The sequence below is a fragment of the Sapajus apella genome, unplaced genomic scaffold (assembly GCF_009761245.1).
Source record: "Sapajus apella isolate SASKATOON/1434 unplaced genomic scaffold, GSC_monkey_1.0 scaffold13, whole genome shotgun sequence".
Lineage (NCBI taxonomy): Eukaryota > Metazoa > Chordata > Mammalia > Primates > Cebidae > Sapajus > Sapajus apella.
This window is the reverse complement of record NW_022436953.1, coordinates 13,360,622-13,367,497: the sequence shown is the minus strand read 5'-3', so window position 1 is coordinate 13,367,497 and position 6,876 is coordinate 13,360,622. Positions and strand designations below refer to the sequence as shown.

Here is a 6,876-nt window from a genome sequence, read left to right as displayed (position 1 = left end):
GCCGAGATCGTGCCATTGCACGATCTCGGCTCACCGCAACCTCTGCCTCCCGGGTTCAGGCAATTCTCCTGCCTCAGCCTCCTGAGTAGCTGGGATTACAGGCACGCGCCACCATGCCCAGCTAATGTTTTGTATTTTTTAGTAGAGACGGGGTTTCACCATGTTGACCAGGATGGCCTCGTGATCCACCCGCCTCGGCCTCCCAAAGTGCTGGGATTACAGGCTTGAGCCACCGCGCCCGGCCCAATTATACAAATATTTTTAACAATCAAGTATCTAACTTAAAAACGACAAATTGCACTGTACTTTTTTTTTTTTTTTTAACAATACTCTCACTAGGAGTCTTCTAAAGCCAAAATTAGGAACGTACCCGGCACTGTGCAGTCAGAAGCCATTACAAGAAAAGCAACCATTTAATATTACCAAATCTAAAATGCTACCTAATTTAACGTAAACGTGCACGCCTGTGTATGCAGCTAGTCCCATATCCCAGAATCTTATGAATTCCTCCCCCCAAATTTGCATGTAATCCTCCCTCAAAGCTCTTGGTTAGGTTAAATTCCTTAACACTCTACCACGTTAATTGCAACAACACATGTGCCAAAGAAATTAGTGGTTTTCCTTGTGCTCCCGTTTTCAACGAGCACCTACTTGCAATTAAATCTCTGCAACAAAAAAAGTTCACCTGAGGCCATTCTTGCCATTTTAAAAGAGGCCCAGATTATTCTACCTGCCTGTGGTCTTGCCTGAGCTACAATAGCATACCTCCAAAGAGGCTGGACGTGCCCCAAGCACCAGCACACTAGACCTGCTGCCAACTTCGCCTGTCACCCCTAGCAGGAAGCGCAACCTAACATGCATACGTTTGTAGGGGTGGTGTGTTTGCGTGTGTGTATGTATGTGTTGGGGGGATGGGGAAGTGGATTACAGGAGAAAGGTGACTGAACACTTTCAACTTGTACCAGTTATTTTTTAATAAGGATAAAAAACTAAAACGAACATTCTCTCTCTTTCCTCCACCTTTTCCAAGCGCAGGAAACTCCCACCCCCGTGGAGCGCACCTCCAGGGCTTAAGGGCCCGGGGTCACCTAAGCTTCAGCCAGCAACTGACTTTAGTGCTCCCCGCCTTCGTACGGAAAACCAGAGGACGCCCGAAGCGTCAGACCCACCCCGCGGCGCCGTAGGCCGCGCACTCCCGCCCCAGATCTTCCCCCGCAGGTACGCTCCCCTCCAGCCGGTCCGAGGACCCCACTCCCGCCCGAAAAAAGGGTTCACCTGAGGCCGCCGAAACAGCCAATAAGAAGTCCCCTCGGCCCCGCCAGCCGCTGCTCCCCACCCCTGCGCGACCCTCGGTAGCGTCCCCGCTGCCAGCCCCCTCACGGGTGCCCACGTCCCGGCCCGGAGGAGAGGCGGGACGACGGCGCCTCCGCTCCCCGCAGGATTACCTCTCAGCGCGCAGCCGGCTTTGTGTTTCCCCTCCCTCCTTCTCTGCAGCCGCCCGGGCTGCAGCGGCTGCCCGATCCGCTGCTGCCACCGCCTCTTAAGCGCCGCAGAGCTCCAGCGGGGAGGGCGGGAGAAGGGGAGGGGGCGTGAGGAGGGAGGGACCTGGACACCGAGCCCTGTGCAGCAGGAAGCGGGGACACCTGGGAAGCCGACGCCTCTAGCTCTTGCTCTCTGTTTTAAAAAATCTAATTTAAACCCCTCTCCTTTCCCTCCCGCCCCTCACACTGACGACCGTTACGGGCTGGCGGCTAGCGCTCTGGCGGGACCAGCCGAGCGCCCCGCGAGCGTCCCTTGGTCCCACCCCTAGGCCCCCAAGCGCCCCCTAACCACGCCCCCAAGGCCCGCCCCTCTCGCAGCCCCCGACGCCTCTGGCCCCGCCTCTTGGGCGCCGAAGCGTCCTGACCCCGCCTCCTCAAAGCCCCGCCTCTGGCAGCCTCGAGCTCTCTCTGGCCCCGCCCCGAGCGCCCCTCGAGAGCCCTGGCCCCGCCCCCGCAGCCCCCTCCGCGCCTTTGAGTGCTAAGTCCCTAAAGCCGTGGCGGTGGGGCCTGAAGGACCCGCAGCCAGGAGGGCCTGGTTCGGGGCGGCCGCCTGGCGCCTCTTCAACGTCGTCCTCGGGCTGTGCAGCTCGAATCCGCAGCGTTCCCGGAGGGCCAGAGGGGGAAACGACCCCGACAGAAACCCGACCGTGAGGGGGAGGAGGGGCGCCTCGGAAATGCCTCCCGCCCTAACTGAGCTAGCCCCCGACTCCCACTGCAGAGGCTGAGCCGCCGTTTTGAGTCAGCCTCGGCCGCCCTCACTGGCTGGTGGGGATTTAGGGGGAGGCCACTGCAAAGGTTCAACCTCCGCATGCCCCACATGGGGCCTGGACTTTCCACTCTGCACAGCTGCCTTCGCGGGCGCCTTGTACCCCACAACCCCGGCCTCACCTCCACACAGGGACAGGGCAGGGCTCTCGGTTCCGCTCATTTGGACGCCTCGAGAGTCTTCACTCCCACTTTGGCCCCGGCGTCTGAACCTTAAGAGAACTCACCTCTTTGAGGCGAAAAGTTGAGGCATCGCCAGGAACCTGCAAAATGAATCCGGGCCCGGCCAAACTTTGCAACACGCAATTGCAGAGCTGTGGATCCATCCACAGGTGACACCGGGCTGCCCTCCGCCCATCGCCCAGACATGTTTCTCACCTACTCCCGAAATAGACCTCCCAGCAGTGCACACTTTTCTCTGCCACCCACGACTTCCACGCCCCTCCTGCACACATGTTCCCCTCGGGCACCAGTATACTTGCAAGCACACCCCTCGGAGCGCCATTCTAGTGATTCATGGTCCCTTGGGTCAACCCCACCCTAACACACAACAAACTTCATTCCCCACCCTACCTCTCTTCGTTTCCAAGGCACTGGCGACAATCCACTTCATTTCCTTTCCTCATCTGCAGACTCGTCCCCCTCAAATACCTCACGCCATCCCCCTCATCTTCATCCCCTCCCTCCTCCCTAAAAATGTGCTAATTAAAATGTAGTTTCCTCTTCCCACACACGAAGTGTGGAAAACGAATCTTGTCTTGACACAAACTGTGATTCATTTATCGTTCTCTCTCTCCACTGGACTAAGGCTATAGAAATTTTAGTCTACCACCATCTCCCATTTGCTCAGAAATCCAACCATGCCTTATTATTTTTAAATACTCTTAACGAATCGTGGGGAAGGCTTCCTAGCTTAGTGGGGGAACAGTGCTTAGAAAATGCCCAGCCTGACATTTTATTTGGCATTTAAAAATATCTGCAGTATTTGAGAGCGATATTGGGAGTGGCTGGATATTTTCTTGCCTTTAAAAAGCAAAAAAAAAAAAAAAAAAAAATGAGAAGCTTTGCATGCATCAAGCTTAGCCTTTTTATGAATAGCAAAAAAGTATGCTAAGGGAACCTATCAGAATATTGTCCCCACTGTATTTTGCTAGTCACAAATCTAGACCCCACCGCCGCTACCAAAAGAAGACAAATTAACATAATCCATTTTAAGCACGTCTGATGAACACTCTTTTCCATGAGCATTCCTTTTCTGTTTCTGGACAAAATAGATATAAGATCTCCTTACCCACCAAAGATCCAAAGCGTCCTTCTAACCAGGGTAGTAGACGTACGTGTCTGTGTCTTCTGTTCTCTAGGTGTGGATTCTGCAATGCTGCACAGAAACCCACTGCAGCTACAGACCAACAGCAGCAGCGGCGGCGGCGGCAGCAGCGGCGGCGGCAGCAACAGCAGCTTCTCCCAACGCTGAGTAGTAAAGTGTTTGACTTAGTAGACTCCACAATTACCATTAGGCGCTAGCTTATAAGAGAGGAGGCGGAATCTTTCTTAAAGGAATGGGTTTTGTTTTTCCTCTCCAGTATTGCTTCATAAGAGGCAGAGGGGGTGGAATCAGGGAGTTGTCTTTTTTTTTTTTTTTTTTTTTTTTTTTTTTTGTGGACAGAGTAAAGTAGTACAGCTGTGGGAGGTCAAGGTTAAAATTAACTGGGTGATTGAGGAAGGGAGGCAACGATTTTAGTGTAAGTCAATGAAATGCTAGAAGCACTAGTTTTAAAAAGCCCTGCTAACTTCAAACGTTGGGATTAATGGCAAAATAAAGCTGTATGCCTTGAAACTGATGAGTAATTTGTGCTAATATTTCCAATCATCGTATTAAAATGATAACTATGTAAAGGAAAGCTATTTAGTATTTAATTCAAGAATAAAAAGAAAAAGGAAGTAAAACTTGTTTATGTGACTAGGAGCATTGGATTCAAGTCCTACTTATAAGCATACTTGGAACTTCAGTGAATACCAGTATTAGAAAATACATTATTGACAGATTTCAGTGTGTGCTCATGTGTTATAAAAATCACAGTATTATATATAGAAAAAACAAAATAGATCTAAAATAATTTTTGGTATTATTAACAGCACAGTATTATGCTATCTCAGTGGCAATTCAAAGGTCAGCAAAATTAAGAAACACAAGCGGATTGACTGACTTTAAGTGCATTTGAATCTACTATTTACACTATTAAAATATGACGTGTCCACACATGAGAATCTGCATTGTAACTTTAATGTTATCTTTAATAATATTACTTGATTTAAGCATTGACCAGCTATGTTTTTTTACTTTATAGGTAAATGAAGAGATGTGATCTCAAAATATGAATAGAAAAAAAATACAGAAAATATTCTGCCTTTGATTTTCTTTGCACAGCCTTTGTTAATTATGTACCTGTGTGATCTTGATGAGTAAATAACCTTATTTGGTTCTTAGTTCCCTATTTTGTAAAGTGAGGAGTTGGATTGGAATTTCCCAGGGTCGTTTAGCATTCCAAAATATTGTGATTTTATGACATTCATATTTTTATATTTTTGTTATTTAATGCAAGTATGTCCCGCTCTCAATTACTTTTTCTGAAAACTTGGATTAAAAGTAAATCTTTATTGTAAATGCTTAACTAGAGTATGTTACTTGCCACTATTCTGAAATATTTTGGCAAATTATTTTGTAAAGTAAATAAACTTAATTTTATCTGATTATGATTTCGTATCCAACTATGACCAATTTCCCTGAAGTAGGACCTTAATATATTGTTAAGGATACCAGCTGACTGGAGTACTATAATGTATGTTATATAATAACTAAAACATATTTTAAAACTGTAGCATTTGTAGGATGGTAGAGGTAAAACAGATTGTAGAGCTTACCTACTCCAAGCCGGGCGCGGTGGCTCAAGCCTGTAATCCCAGCACTTTGGGAGGCCGAGGCGGGTGGATCACGAGGTCAAGAGATCGAGACCATCCTGGTCAACATGGTGAAACCCCGTCTCTACTAAAAATACAAAAAATTAGCTGGGCATGGTGGCGCGTGCCTGTAATCCCAGCGACTCAGGAGGCTGAGGCAGGAGAATTGCCTGAACCCGGGAGGCGGAGGTTGCGGTGAGCCGAGATCGCGCCATTGCACTCCAGCCTGGGTAACAAGAGCGAAACTCCGTCTCAAAAAAAAAAAAAAAAGAAAAAGAGCTTACCTACTCCAACCCTGTAGTTTTACACATAGAAAACATGGAAACCTGAAGAAACAAAATGGGGACAGTGTTAGGCAGTGAGCCGAGATTGCACCCCTGAACTCCAACCTGGGCAACAGAGTGAGACTCTGTCTCAGAAAACAAAACAACAATAAAAGCAAGTAGTTTCAGCCAATGATACTATTTGTGTACGTACAAACTAAAGGAATATATCAAACAACTACTTATAATGTGCCTAAGTATGAACCAATATTGCTGTCAGATTTGGAGATGTTTGTGTTAGAAAATGAAGAAATCTGTCCAGGGGGATGTTGAGAAAAAAAAATGACCTTCAGAGAAACTCACAACCCGGTTAGCAAACTCATGCTTGTTTTGTATTCAAATGACAGGGCCTTCAACTACTCTGGTGGTAGTTTCCTTGCATCCATGGGTGCCTCGTTTCCTTTTGTATACATCTGCAAACATGCCTGCCAAGAAAGCTTCGTTTTGGAGACAGGCACGGGAAAGTAGTGTAGAGACTTATTTCTGTCCTTTAGAGGTGCTTTTTGGAGGTTGAAAGCTTTGGGCTAGACACTAATGTTTTTCCCTTAAATCTTCACGCTGTATTCCTAGTAAAGAGCCTGGCTAATTAATCTAAACCCAGTTTACCTAGTTTCAAGGAAGTATTAGAGTTAAAAATCTGCATTATGTTGTATGACATAGCAAACTTGGTGTTTTGTGTACCTGGCAGAAAATTTATCACCTTGATTTTTTTTTTTTAACGCCTCCTGTAGGGAAAGAATTAAAAGAAATTAGTTGCCCAGTTTCCTTCATCTGTTTTTGTTAACCTTGCTTCTCTGCAAGGAGGGCTTTTTATTTCATCTACCAGGTGGTATTGAACAATGAATAAAATGGTGATTATTTGTATAATTCAAAGCATTCCACCACACCCCTCCCCACAAATTGAATGCATTTCTTTACATCTTCTCAAAGTGCTCAGCACAGTCTCTTACATAAAGGCACTTAATAGATACTTTAAAAAATGAATACACAATTTAATGAATGAATTGCTCCCAAAATATCCAGAAACTGATTACAAAGTGTTTTTGTTTGTTTTTAATTTGCATTGTCCAAAACAACTGACTCCATTCTCTACCTCCCTTTCCTAACACAGCCATGATGTAAAAGAAACAATCTCTTTTCTGTAGAGCTCTTTAGACATGCCTGATTTGTATTCTCCAATTAAATTGTAGCCACAAATCTCAACAGGAACTCTGGGCAGATCAAGCAATAGCACAAGCACTTTCTGCCAGGAAAACACAGGCTTCAGTTTCAAAATTCTGGTGTTCTAG

At 46.7% G+C, this 6,876-nt stretch overlaps 1 protein-coding gene across 9 annotated transcripts in view; it reads right to left on the bottom strand.

Moving 5' to 3' along the window:
- The window catches only part of ADD3 (adducin 3), a 144,621-nt gene extending 140,885 nt beyond the window's left edge, over positions 1 to 3,736 (bottom strand). For 5 of the 9 annotated variants that reach the window (XM_032281566.1, XM_032281570.1, XM_032281565.1 and 2 more), the window contains exon 1: positions 1,446 to 1,835. The gene's annotated coding sequence lies outside the window, so the exon portion shown is untranslated. Of the gene's footprint in view, positions 1 to 1,275; positions 1,294 to 1,445; positions 1,836 to 2,684; positions 2,704 to 3,597 lie in introns of those variants that run through there. The other 4 variants (XM_032281569.1, XM_032281571.1, XM_032281573.1 and 1 more) reach the window with 4 other exon arrangements.
- Between the last annotated feature and the right edge of the window lie 3,140 nt (positions 3,737 to 6,876).